The sequence below is a fragment of the Tupaia chinensis genome, unplaced genomic scaffold (assembly GCF_000334495.1).
Source record: "Tupaia chinensis unplaced genomic scaffold, TupChi_1.0 Scaffold000214_1, whole genome shotgun sequence".
Classification (NCBI taxonomy): domain Eukaryota; kingdom Metazoa; phylum Chordata; class Mammalia; order Scandentia; family Tupaiidae; genus Tupaia; species Tupaia belangeri.
In genome coordinates, this window is record NW_006159689.1 from 112,682 (window position 1) to 126,493 (window position 13,812).

Genomic DNA, 13,812 nt, shown 5'->3' on the forward strand with positions numbered 1-13,812 from the left:
AAAGGGCAAGGTATGCAGGATGTAAGAATTGGAAAACTATTTGCTGAGAACATGTATGTGGATGTGCTTGATTGAGCCAATGCACAGTGTATTTTGGATGGAAAATTCATTTGTGTGTTGTGATGGTGTAAAGTGAATTAATAAAAAATTTTAAAAAAAAAAAGAGCCACTATCAGAGTAACATGAATTCTGCTAATATTGAAGCAATAACAAACATCCAATTTATGGTAAATCTTTGGGTGGAAGAATGGGGAAATCAGTAACACTTTACAAAAAGTTTATGGGAACAATACTCCAAAGAAGCCAACAGTTGACAAATAAATAACTTGGTTGGTTGGTTAGTTTGTTTTGTTTTTTGTCTTTGTCTTTTGGGATTTTTTGCAATAGGGCGCATGTGCTCACCAGAGAGACAGAAAGTGAAAAATCACCTCCCAATGGATGGCCTTCTCCTCCATTCTCCTCTTGGACACTGCTGGGGGGTGTCCTCTCACTTTATCCCCGTCTCTTTCTAGCTCTCTCCAGTGAGCACATATACCCTTTAGCAAATAAAAAGTTTTAAAAAAATTTTTAAATAAAAAAAGAGAGACAGAAATACTCAAAGATCAGCCCATGGCCTGGTGGTTAAGGTGGCTGGATCCCACATGGTAAACCGTACAGTCTGAGTCCCAAATCCAGTAGCTTATAAAACATACTGGGCATGTGTACACCAAATCTCAAAAGGAGGAACAGAGAAGGGGTTGCAGTGTGACCATATCTGTGGGAACAGCAGCCCAGGAAACATCTTAACCGCCAGAGCCAACCAGCTAAGCCAGGCACAGATCCTTGGCCACAAGAAGTCACAGGGTAATGGATGTTTGCTATTTAAGCTGCTAGGTTTCAGGGTACGTCGAAACAGAGAGATTCATCACTAATGCATCACAGATAGACACTTCTTTTAGAGGTTTTTGCCATAGGGCACATGCGCTCGCCAGAAAGAGACAGAGAGACAGAGAGCGAGAAATCACCCCACAGCGGGGATGGCCACGCCGCAATCCCTTCTCCTCCATTCTCCTCTGGGGATCTTGGGCACGCACGCACGCACACGCGCCCAGCATGAGTTTAAGCCACCAGATTCAGGATTTGAACCACAGTCGACTACATGGGAGTCCTGTGACATAGCCATCACGCCAACTGCTGGTCTCACAGATATACATTTTCTGAAAAATCAAAAAAAAAATCACCCCTAAGAGCCTACATTTAACTAAGAATAAGTAAATATGGTCAATGACTGGACATGGACAGATGAGTAAAGACAAATGCTGAGTCAGATTTTATTAACAAATAAAGATAAAGCAAATGTCAAATAAAATCATGGAATATTTTAAAGAGAAAATGTATCTGAGAATAAAAATGGAGTTCACTTTAGTATTGTTAATAAAGGAAAACAGAGATAACGAGAAAAAAGTCTTAGTAATTCTGTGCAGAAGTCAACAAACATGGGTGGCATCTAATGATCACGTCTCATCTTTGAAAACAGTAACTCAAGAAAAGAAGTGCAGATGAGCTGAGTAATTTACTGTTACTGTAAATTAGCATTGCAGTGGTATTTATTTATGAGTTATAGTGTTATGATTTGTTAATAAAATGTGGAGTAATTAAATCAAGGTAATTAACATATCAATCGCTTAAAGCAATTATTTTTCATGGTGAGAACATTTGAAATTTACTATTGGCAAAACACTGACCAATACAATTGTGTATAATTACTCATTTGTGTCTTCTTTGGAGAAATGTCCATTCAGATCCTTTGCACATTTTTTATCTTTTTAAATGTAGTTTAATGTATATTCACTTATTTCTTCTGAGAGAGAGGAGTACCTCCAGTAGTTTTCACACTGACCCACTCATGTCTCAGCCAGCAGGTTCTTGGCCTCCACACCCCAGCCTCCACACCCTGCCTCTACACCCACACTCATGACCTGTGTGTTCTGGGGGGTACCAAGAGGCAAAACCACTTTCATCCACCACCTGGCCCCTATATTAAAACCAGGCAATTAGGGACCAGCAGATGACATATGGCTGTGTCACTGGACTCTCATGTAGCTGACTGCGGTTCAAGTCCCGGACCTGGTGGCTTAAACTTACGCCGGGTGTGTGTGCGTATGTGCCCAGGATCCCGAGAGAATGGAGGAGAAGGGATTGCAGTGTGGACATCCCCCCTGGGGGGTGATTTCTCGCTTTCTGTCTCTCTGTCTCTCTGTCTTTCTGGTGAGCGCACGCACCCTGTAGCAAAAACCTCTCCAAAAAAAAATAGGCGCTTAGTTTATTTTCTTGCTGTAGACCTTGGATGTCTTATATACTTCACATGTTAGCCTCGCATCAGATGTGTGGTTACAAATTCCTTAGGGCGCCTATCCACTCAGTCCATTGTTTCCTTTGCTGTGCAGCAGCTTTTTAGTGGGATGTGATCCCATTCGTCTTCTTTTGCTTTCTTTTGTCTAAACTTTTGGAAGTCAAATCCGAAACATTGTCCAAACCAATGTCATCTAGTTTTCCCCCTGTGTTTGCTTCAAAGAGTTTTACAGTCTAACACCTTAAATTGTCTTTATTTCAATTTAATTTGTCAAAGTTGAAGTTCAGTTAAAGTTAAATTAATTTAATTTTGAGTCGATTTTTTATTTCAAAAACGCGAAGGTGGTTATGAGATAAAAGGCTCAATTTTATTCTTCTGTATAGAAACATTCAGAGTTTCCAATAATTATTGAAGACTGTTCTCAAAGATTCATATTTTTAATTTAATGATAACCAGTAACAATGATAAATATGAAAATACAGGTACTCTCAAAGTCAAAAGTATAAGAGTAAAAATATAGCTTAAATATGAAAAATCAAGCTTAGGTGTGAGTTACAGGATTTAACAACATAAAATACTAAGAAATGACAGAGCGTCAGTTAAATGGTAACGTACCACAAATGTATTGAATGAGTTGATTTAAAAATGAATCAAGGGGCTAGTAGGTGGCATACTCGTTGAGGCAATGGACTCCCATGTACTTTACCATGGTTCAAGTCCCAAATCTGGGTGCTTGAAATTCACACCGGGCAAGTGCACATGCATGCCCAAAATCCTGGGAGGAGAATGGAGGAGAAGGGATTGTGGTGTGGCATCCCCCGGGGGATTCTTTCTCACTTTCTCTCTCTGTCTTTCTGTCTTGGGCAAGTGCACATGCCCAAGAACAAAGATTTCTCTTAAAAAAAAAAAAAAGAAGAAGAAGAAGATAGAAAGAAATGAATCAAAAATAGTATCCACAAACATGCTACTTAAAATGACACCAAAAACTAATAGGAAAGATAAGTCTCTAAATCAAATAATGGGCAAAGATGCAGATAACAAAAAGAAAAGCAAAAGTGGAGCAATGGGGCCAGCAGGCTGGTACGGTGGTTAAGGTCCCAGACTCCTATATGGCTGTGGTTCAAGTCCCATACCTGAAGGATTGCTTTCTCTCTCTCTCTCTCTCTCTCGCTCTGTAGCAAATTTTTAATAATTATTATAATTATAATGATAAATAAAATAAAATATATAGAGGCCAGCAGGTGGTATTAAGGTGTTGGACTCCCACATGGCCAATCATGGCTTGAGTTCCACACCTGACAGCTTGCTTTCTCACTTTCCCTCTCTCTCCTCTCTCCTCTCTTCTCTCTCTCTGTCTCATGAGTGCACATTTTTTATAGCAAATTTCTAAAAAAAAAAATAAAAATAAAGTTAAATTAGTAATTCTCTTAGAATAAATAATTCTCTTTTTAAAAAGTGGTGCAATGAACCACACAGTTGACATCTTTAAAATATCTGTTTACTAAGATAATTAGGTGATTTCATTTTTAAAATAGACAAATAAAATTGATATAAAATTTTAATATAAAAAAATAATTAAAATGCTGACTTATGGAGGGAATTATGTTGAAAATAAAGTATTATTTATAAATTAAATTCACATTGGTGGGACCAACAGGTGGTGTGGTGGTTAAGGCACTGGACACTCCCACATGGCAGATTATGGTTCAAGTCCTGAATCTGGTGACTTGCTTTCTTGCTTCCTCTCTTACTCTCAGTCTCTCTTTGATCAAAATAAAATAAATGAATGAATAAATAAAATTAAATAATTCTTTTTAAAAGTAAAATAAATTAAATTAAATTCATGTTTAAGAACAGTTTCTTATGGCATGCACTGACCCACATGGAAAGGTTCGGGTTCTTATCCGGAGACCTGTGCACACCAGATGCACGTGTGCCAGAGATCTGGGCTGTCGGGAGCACAGACACCTTACTGAATTCAAATTCATGTATAAGTTTATTTTGGTACCAGTAATATTTATAAACCCACATATAGTTTTTTTTCATAATATGCATAAACTTTTTAAAGACCATATATGGGGGTAAAACATAAAACAGCTTGTATTGCTCATCTGTGGCCAGAGGCACAGAGCCTAATCCTGTATTTCCAGGAGGAAAGACAGTTCCTCGTCACCCCGGGGGATTGAGCGGAGCATAGCCACAGAGAACAGGGCCCTCCCGCGGGAAAGGAATGAGTTTACAAAAATACACAGCCACAAAGCTGTCTCCCCATCTGGTGCTTTAACATAGCTGTGCAGATACTTGCTAATTTTGTGTCTCGCGCAGTTCTTTTTTTTAGAGGTCTTTTGCTATAGGGCGGGTGCGCTCGCCAGAAAGAGAGAAACAGAGAGACAGAAAGCGAGAAATCACCCCCCAGGGGGGATGGCCATACCACAATCCCTTCTCCTCCAGTCTCCTCTCGGGATCTTGGGCAAGCAGGCACACACGCCCAGCATGAGTTTAAGCCACCAGGTCCGGGACTTGAACTGTGGTTGACTGACCACATGGGAGTCCAGTGACACAGCCATTATGCTAACTGCTGGTCCCATCTCACACAGTTTTAGAGGAAAATCAGAGAACGCTGTGACACAACATGGTTGCCCCTGGAGCCCAAGGAGCACCAAGTCCCAATCTGCCCTTCGCTGCAGTTGCAACAGCAGAGGTTTCGGACAGTCACAGACTTGGTGACCCGCTGGAAGGCACTTGTCCTAACTGGGGACCCTGTCTGCTCCCACCGAGATCCTGAAGGCCAAATCCACAGGCCAGGCTGAGGAGAGGCTCAGAGAGGCTCATCAGGATCCCCTGCTCTGAGCCACATGGACTCCCAGGGCTGTGTGGGTCTCACTACATCCCTAAACCAAGCTCCTAGCTGCTGGGAGAAAGTGCCCCTGGGAGACTCCCTCTACCCCGAGCCAGCTCTGAAAATGTGCTTGTGCTTAGTATTAAGGTGTAACTGCTTCTAGACACACAGATTATTTTAGCTTGATTCCTTTTAGATAAGGGTACATGCTAGTTCCCAATGGATAATCCATAACACAATGGCACTAACTAACCCATTCCATTTCACTCCTCGGCCTCTACTGAAGAGTGGACATGTGAGACAAAGAACAGGCCGAGCCACACTGACCAGGACGGAGCTGGAACAAGTGCAGTGTCCAGCAGTGTGCCACTCCCTGACTTCCTTGCCCAGGATTCGACCTCAAAGCTCCCATCTCTTTAATGTACTTCCTCTTTATTTTTCCTTAGCTGACTGTGGCTATTAAATAGGTATTTTTTAATATATTTTTTAATTTCAAGAAAAGCTAAGACAGCTTTGCTCAAAATTTAAAGCCAGGAAACAGGTTAGGATTCTGTTCAAATAGTAGGTACATGAACCTATCAGTGACTCAAGACAAGACAAAAATCCTTAAATCTGGAAAACAAAGTGTAAACAAAAATCAGTAATATTTTAGTCTAAAGTCCTAAGATTCTACTTCACCAATTTTGTCTCATGTACTTAATCTATCTTCTCTTATGGTCCGATCTTCCCATTTAAATTCTGGAACATTCAACTCCAGGCTTGTCTCTACCATTGCATTGGCCATTTTCTTGGTTGTTTTTGAACTCTTATTTCTGTGTGTCTGATTTTAATTTTCCTGGTATTGCACTCCCTGCAGAACTTCTTCGAGAACCGGTCTGGTGTTGGTAAATTCATTCAGGTTTTGTTTATCTAAGAATGTTCTTGTCTTCTCTTCCCATATGAAGGATAATCTTGCTGGGTATAGTATTCTTAGTTGAAGCTGGTTTTCCCTGAACACTTTGAATATATTTTCCCATTCTTTCCTTACTCACATTGTTTCTGATGAAAGATCCGCTGTTAGCCTGATGGGAATATACTTTGTAGGTAACTTGACATTTCTCTCTTGCCAATCTTAGTATCTTATCTTTGTCTGTGGTTTTGGTCAGTCAGGCTATAATGCGTCTTGGGGAAGATCTTCTTGGGTTGACTGTATTTGGGATTCTTTGTATTTCTTGAGACTGGATCTTTGAGTGCCTCTCTAGGTTTAGAAAGTTTTCTTCTAGGATTTCATAGAATATATTGTCAATGCCCTTATTAGTCCTTCACCTTCTGAGATACTAATTATCTGGACATTTGGACACTTATTGGTATCTAGTATTTCTCGTATATTATTCTCATTTTGAGGGGCTATTTTCTCAGTCTTCATGGTGGATTTTTCTAGGCCAGTGATTTTGTCTTCTACATCTGAGATTTGATCTTCTATATGATCTAGTCTGCTTTTTTTTCTTTTTTTTCGGAGAGATTTTTGCTATAGGGCACATGCGCTCGCCAGACAGACAGAGAGATACAGAGAGAAAGAAAGCGAGAAATCACCCCCCCAGAGGGGATGGCCACACCGCAATTCCTTCTCCTCCATTCTCATCTCAGGATCTTGGGCACACACACACATGCGCCCGGCGTCAGTTTAAGCCACCAGGTCCAGGACTTGAACCGCAATAGACTACGTGGGAGTCCAGCAACATAGCCATTACGCTAACTGCTGGTCCCTCTAATCTGCTTTTAATACTTTCAAGGGAGGTTTTGATTTTCTGTATTACAGCCTTCATCTCTAATAGTTCCGTTTGATTCTTTTTTATAATGTGTATTTCCTCTTTCAGATCATGCAAGAACTTCCTCACCTCCTGAAACTCATTGCCTCTTTTCTACTGTGGCTTCTGGAGTTCATTGTCTCTCTTCTCTTGCATCTCTGTTAGCTTTGGCACTATAAATATCCAAAATTCTTTATGACATTTCCGTGAGTTCCACTGTACTGTCTGTGAAAGAAGAGGAGTTATCCTTCTCCCTTGGAGGAGAGGTATTATCTTCTTTCTCATATTTCTTGTGCCCCTGAGGTGATTTCTGGTCATCTGATAGATTGTGCATTTCTTCCTAGTTCTTGAAGTTCAATCTGAGCGTTCAGAGGTATGCAGGAGGTGGTGATCTGCAATCTCTTCCATTCCAATTTTCACCCTTTGCATCAGATTCAGTGGGGACTGAGGAATATTCTGACTCTAATAGTGTTCAGATGTTTGGATGCTATTTACTAAGACCTATATATACACTCAGGGCGTGGAGGCTGGGCAGCGAAGGGATGAAGTTAAAAGAAACAGGAAAAGGAAACAGAAGAAGAAAAAAGAAAAAAAGAAAAGAGAAAGAAAAAAAGACAATAAAAACATTTTATATTTTAATTTTAAAAAGAAAAAATGAAAACCAAAACCAATAGTTCACAGCTCAAGTTCAGTAGCCATCTCAGAAAGGCCCAGGTTTGTGCCTCTCCTAAATGAGAGAGGGGAAAAGGCACGAATTAGCAAGATAAAGAAGGAACTTGAGAGTCAAAAAAATACTTTACCTTGGGAACCAGCAGTTAGCGTAATGGCTATGCCGCTGGACTCCCACGTAGTCGACCGCGGTTCGCGTCCCGGACCCAGTGGCTTAAAACTCACGCTGGGCGTGTGTGCGCGCGTGCCCAAGATCCTGAGAGGAGAATGGAGGAGAAGGGATTGTGGCATGACCATCCCCCCGGGGGGGGATTTCTCGCTTTCTGTCTCTATGTCTCTGTCTATCTGGTCAGCGCACGTGCCCTATAGCAAAAACCTCTCCAAAAAAAAAAAAATACTTTACCTTAAAAAAAGTTTTTTTTAATTAAAAGATGCAGGGAGACACAGAGAGAGATGAAGAGAAGAATACCACTCTACCTATGAATCTGCAGGGTGAAGCCTCAGTAGAAAATCTTTATTTTTAGTACCTGAAAGCAATATTTCACCGCTCAAGTTCAGTAGCCATCTCAGAAGGAAATGGACTCCCTAAAGGCTAACTTCTCTTTTCCATTCTTTAAAAATCATGCTTAGGACCAGCAGTTGACGTAATGGCTATGTTGCTGGACTCCCATGTAGTTGACTGCAGTTCAAGTCCCAGACCCAGTGGCTCAGTCACGCCGGGCACATGTGCGTGCATGCCCAAGATCCTGAGAGGAGAATGGAGGAGAAGGAATTGCAGTGTGGCCATCCCCCCCCCGAGGGGTGATTTCCTGCTTTCTTTCTCTCTGTCTCTCTCTGTCTTTCTGGTGAGTGCACACACCCTGTAGCAAAAACCTCTCTAAAGTAAATAAATTTATTAAATAAAATAAATAAAAATCATGCTATCACATTTGCAACATGAAATTTCTTTAATACTTTGTTTCCATAAACAAAATGAAAATCCCACCATGTTATTTTGCAAAATACGGAATACTGGCTATTTTCATGAGCAGTTTCTCAGAGCCCTCCACTTATCCTGCTCTGATTAACTGAAGTCTGGGGACAGCCTCCCATGGGACCCCAGCTCCGGGCTCACAGAAGCTATGAGCAGCTGATCTGACCCAGAGGATGGTACTCAGCCTTCATGTGCAGACCTCAGACCTGAGGAAGGCGGGTCAGAGACAGAGTTAAGACCCGCTGATCTGACCCAGAGGATGGTACTCAGCCTTCACGTGCAGACCTCAGACCTGAGGAAGGCGGGTCAGAAACAGAGTTAAGACCCTGAGTGAGAAGATCAGTTTCTCAAGACAAGAGCTGAGAACCACGCAGAGCCAGCACAGGCATCAGGTACCAGAGGCTCACTGGGCAGCTGGAGGTGGGGAAAGTACTCTTTGCCTGTTAAGAAAACAATTGCTTTCCAGGCAGGAACTTAAATCTGGCTATTCATCCAGTCCCCAAACCACAGATTTGGGGCAGCAAACTTTGAAAAGCAAGAGCAGATAAGTTCAGACACACAGAATGGAAGCCTTGTTCTCACAGTGAGTCAACGAAGGGAGACGCACTGCAGAGAAGGGTAGAGGAGCAGGAAGGTCAGAAGCTCCCCACGGGGAGAGGAGTGTGTGAGTGTCCTCACGGAGAGCACTGGCAGAGCCCCCTGTGCCTCGCGTTCCTTTAGACAACGCCTGACAGGACGCCAGAAGGAAATTACTTCTGCTGTCTCTACTCAGTCTCAAGATTTCAGGTTCTCATGAAGGACAGTGGGCAGGGCATGCAAATGGCTCCCAGCTGATGAGGCCTTCCTAACACTAACTCCTGTGATCAACCTCAATACCCTCCTTTCCCCTGACTAACATGCCCCCACTAGCCCACCACTGGGAAGGCAGCCCTGGGAATGCGGCATCCTGAGCTGGGAGACACCTCCATACCCTGCAGGGCCATGAGCTGGTGGGTCGCACTTTCCAGAGAGCATGGGGCATTTAGAGAGCCAGGGAGACTTCCGAATGGAGGTAACCTGCCCACACTCTTCCAGAAGGGTTTGATTTTATCATTCACGCAAAAATATTTCTAGAGCTCTTCTTTAATTGTTAATCACTCATTTCATACCATACATGATGGAGAAAATCCTGCTTACTTATTGACGAGTAATGTAACTTTTCCTAGATAAAAATAAAGGATGTCAGATCTCTGCTCAGACAGACCACAAAGTTAAGCTTTCGTTTTCCTTGGGGCTAAAGAAAATCGAAGTCATCAATATTGGTCAATGGAGGACAAAAATATTTGTATTTTGACAGAAGTTATTCTGTAAGAACTTTTTTTGAGATTTTTTTTTTTTTTTTTTTGCTATAGGGTGCATGTGCACACCAGAAAGACAAAGAGAGAGATGGAGAGACAGAGAGTGAGAAATCATCTCCTGGGGGATATAGCCACCCTGAAATCCCTTCTCCTTCTGGGAGTTTGGGCACACATGCACACACACCCACCGTGAGTCTCAAGCCACCAGGTTTGGGACTTGAACTCCAGTTGGCCAGGTGGGAGTCCCGCACCTAAATCACCATGTCACCTGCAGGCCTTTGTAAACATGTTTTAAAGTTCTGTGCATTATTTACTCAAGACTGAATCTTTATCTGACAAGTTTCACAGTTTACTGTTGAATCACAATTTCCATATAATAAAGATTGTATCTAATGGCTCCGTCAATACTTACTGACTTAATGTAATTTTAAAGAAAGCAAATCAGCCATATAGATCAAGCAGGGCAGGAGAATACTGAGTCTCAGCCATTTACTGATTTCTGAGCCACGAAATATCACAGAGTCAAGGTTTCCTAACAAAAACACAGGGTTTCCTTTTACCCCATACTTCTATAAACTCTGTAACGTTTTAACATACAAAATGTCACATTTAATGTTTCCAACAGAAAGTAACAATTGATGTTTGAGGTGATCTGCTAATAACCCCAATTTGATCATTACACACTGTACATATACACCTAAAAACCACAAGGTACCCCACAGATAGATAAAATTATCATTTGTCAATTTGAAAATTACAGCACAGGGCTTACTATCTTGACTGTGAAATGAGCATCTGGCACTGGGAAGGCACTGGTCACAGCACAGATGCAATCCCTGGTCACACTTCTAACACCGTACTTCTGGTCTCTAGAGCACACCTCGACTTCCATTCCACGACAGTTCAGTAAATACACCATGGTCAATAACCCTCTTCATACCTTAACTTGTGAAGAGCTGCTCTAATTTACATGTGAAAACTGAGGTCCTTGGAACTCTCACGATTTCGCTCCGAAGGAGGAAAACAGCCTATGTCTGGGGAAGCATTTACAGCCGAGCCACAAAGGCAGAAAACAGAGAAGCATTACAGGGAGGGGCCCCAGCAAACTAACCCAGAACCCCAGAGGTGCTAGAATCCCTGGTACCTAAGAGAAACAAGACTCCCCAATGACCAAGTGTTGCAAAAATCTGGTAATGACTCTGTTCTGAGTGTTTTATTTTCATTACCTCAGATAAAGGAAGGCATAAGCATGAAAGATCCAATATGGCACAAAGTATTTCAAGTATACTACTGAGAGTGAATCAATATTGCATTATTTATAATGAAAACATTTCTGGTTCTTATTGCTTGAAAGAAGATATTGCATGTGAAAAATCAGGGTATACGAGGGATACCAATTCATTGATCTCTGAATTGAATATTTGTTCTCAGATAAATGAAAGTGTATGTCTTTATTTGTCATCAGGGAATAAGGTGATGCCATAACAGAAGAATAAAGAACATCAATACTATGAATGTGAGCTCTTAAAACTCATTTTCAGGACGTTATTAATGCAACTATTTTAAAGTAATTTTTATTATACTCTATGGGCAATGAACAAGAACAAAGATTTATGAAAAGGGAACAGGACTACTGTTTTTCAAGTTAACTAAGATTAAGGAGAGGATGTTCCAGTGGAAGCATAAAGCTTAAAACTAAGAAAACAGGAGTAAGGAAAATACAACAGTAAGATTATCTGTTGATGATAACGTGTATAGTCTCCCCAACTGGACTAGCAAGAAATGTATTCATGCTGGAACATTCATTGTACGAGCTAAGTGATGTATGTGATTGAATGTATACAAGAAATTTAAAAATATTTTTAAAGAGATATAGTGGAGATAAGTAAAGCAGAACAACAGCTTACCTTATCCGGCTGATAATGAAAATGTCTTCATGCAAATGTGAGGCCTCAAGAGAAACTCGAGAGACGCTCAGGAGCAGAGGTGGACAGAGGCAGATGTTCAGAAAAGCAGCACACGAGACATAAGAACACTAACAACCTCCACATAAAAACATGTTAAAACATGGGAAAAGAATGTTGAGTTAGAAATTATTTTATTTTCATTTTAATAGATTAAACTGTATGTATTTATCATGTACAACATGACGTAACAAGTGATAAGCGGAATGACCTAATCTATTAGTAATTTATTAGCACACATATTACCCTACACAGCTGTCATGTTTATGATGAAAACACACCCACTCTCCTAGCATTTTTCAAGAGTATAACATTAATGATAGTCAACGTGTTGTACAACAGACTTCTTAAACTTATTTTTCCTGCCTAACTGGAATGCTGTGTCCTTTGACTAACACTCCCAGCTGCATCACCCCAGGTAACCATTATTCTGCTCTCTACTTCTAGGTCGACTTTGCTCTCCACATACAGGTGAGGTCATGCAGTACTGGTCATTCTGTACTGTCTTTTTAACTTACATAATGTCACCCAGGTTCATCCATGTTGTCAAAAGCAGCTGGATTCCTTTTTGTGAGTGAGTAATATTCCACTGTGTATGTATACCAGGGGTCCCCAACCCCTGGACCCCAGACCAGGACCCATCTGTGGCCTCTCAGGAGCTGGGCTGCACAGCCAGAAGTGAACAGCAGGTGAGTGAGCAGAGCTTCCTCTGTGCTTACACCCGCCCCCCGCCATGGGTCTGTTACTACTTGAGCTCTGCCTCCTGCCATGTCAGGGACAGCTTTACATTCTCACAGGAGTCCCCAGATGGGACTGTCTACTTGCAGGAAAACAAGCTCAAGGCTCACACTGATTGTACATTATGGTGAGCTGCATAATTATTTCGCTATATAATACAATGTAATAATAATGGAAATAAAATGTAAGGTATTTGAATCATCTCAAAGCCACCCCCCACCCCATCTGTAGAAAAATTGTCTTCCATAAAACCAGTAGTCCTTGGTCCAAAAAGGTTGGGGGCTACTGATGGATATCATATTTTCATAATCAATTCATCCTTTGATGGATACTGAGGTTAATTTCATGTTAGTGACTGTCAATAATGCAGCAATAAACACGGGAGTACAGATAGCTCTTCAACATACTGATTTCCTTTTGATATATACACAGTGGTGGGATTGCTGCTATGATATGGTAGTTTTATTTCTAATTTATTGGGGAGCCTCCATACTACTTTCCATAATGGCTGTACTATTTTGCATTCCCACCAACAGCTTGTAATAGTTTCCTTTTGTCTATATTGTCGCCAGCATTTGCTGTTCTTTGTTTTTGGGGTTTTTTTGCACCTTTTTTCATAATGGCCATTATAACTACAGTGATGTACTATCTTATCATGGGGTTTATCTGAAATTTCCTATTGATTAGTGATGTTCAACATTTTTGCATATGCTTGTTATTTATTTTATTATTAAATTGTTTGAATTCTTCATTTATTTTGGATATTAGCTCTTTATCAGATATAATTTGCAAATATTTTCTCCCATTCTATAGACTGTCTCTTCACTCAGTTAATCGCTTCCTTTATAGTCCAGAAGCTTTTTAGTTTGATGCAATCTCATTTGTCTATTGGGTTTTTTTTTTAATTTATTCATTTTCTACATTAATTCACTATACACCATCACAACACACAAATGAATTTTCCATCCAAAATACACTGTGCATTGGCTCAATCAAGCACATCAACATACATGTTCTCAGCAAATAATTTTCCAATTCTTATGTCCTGCATACCTTGCCTTTTGTTTTGCCACCCTTGATTCCCCATCCCCCACCCTCTGCAATGTCCCATCCTCCTCCCACATTGTCCCTGGCATCCACGGTTGCCCTCCATGCCTCCCCCCCCCCCCTCTC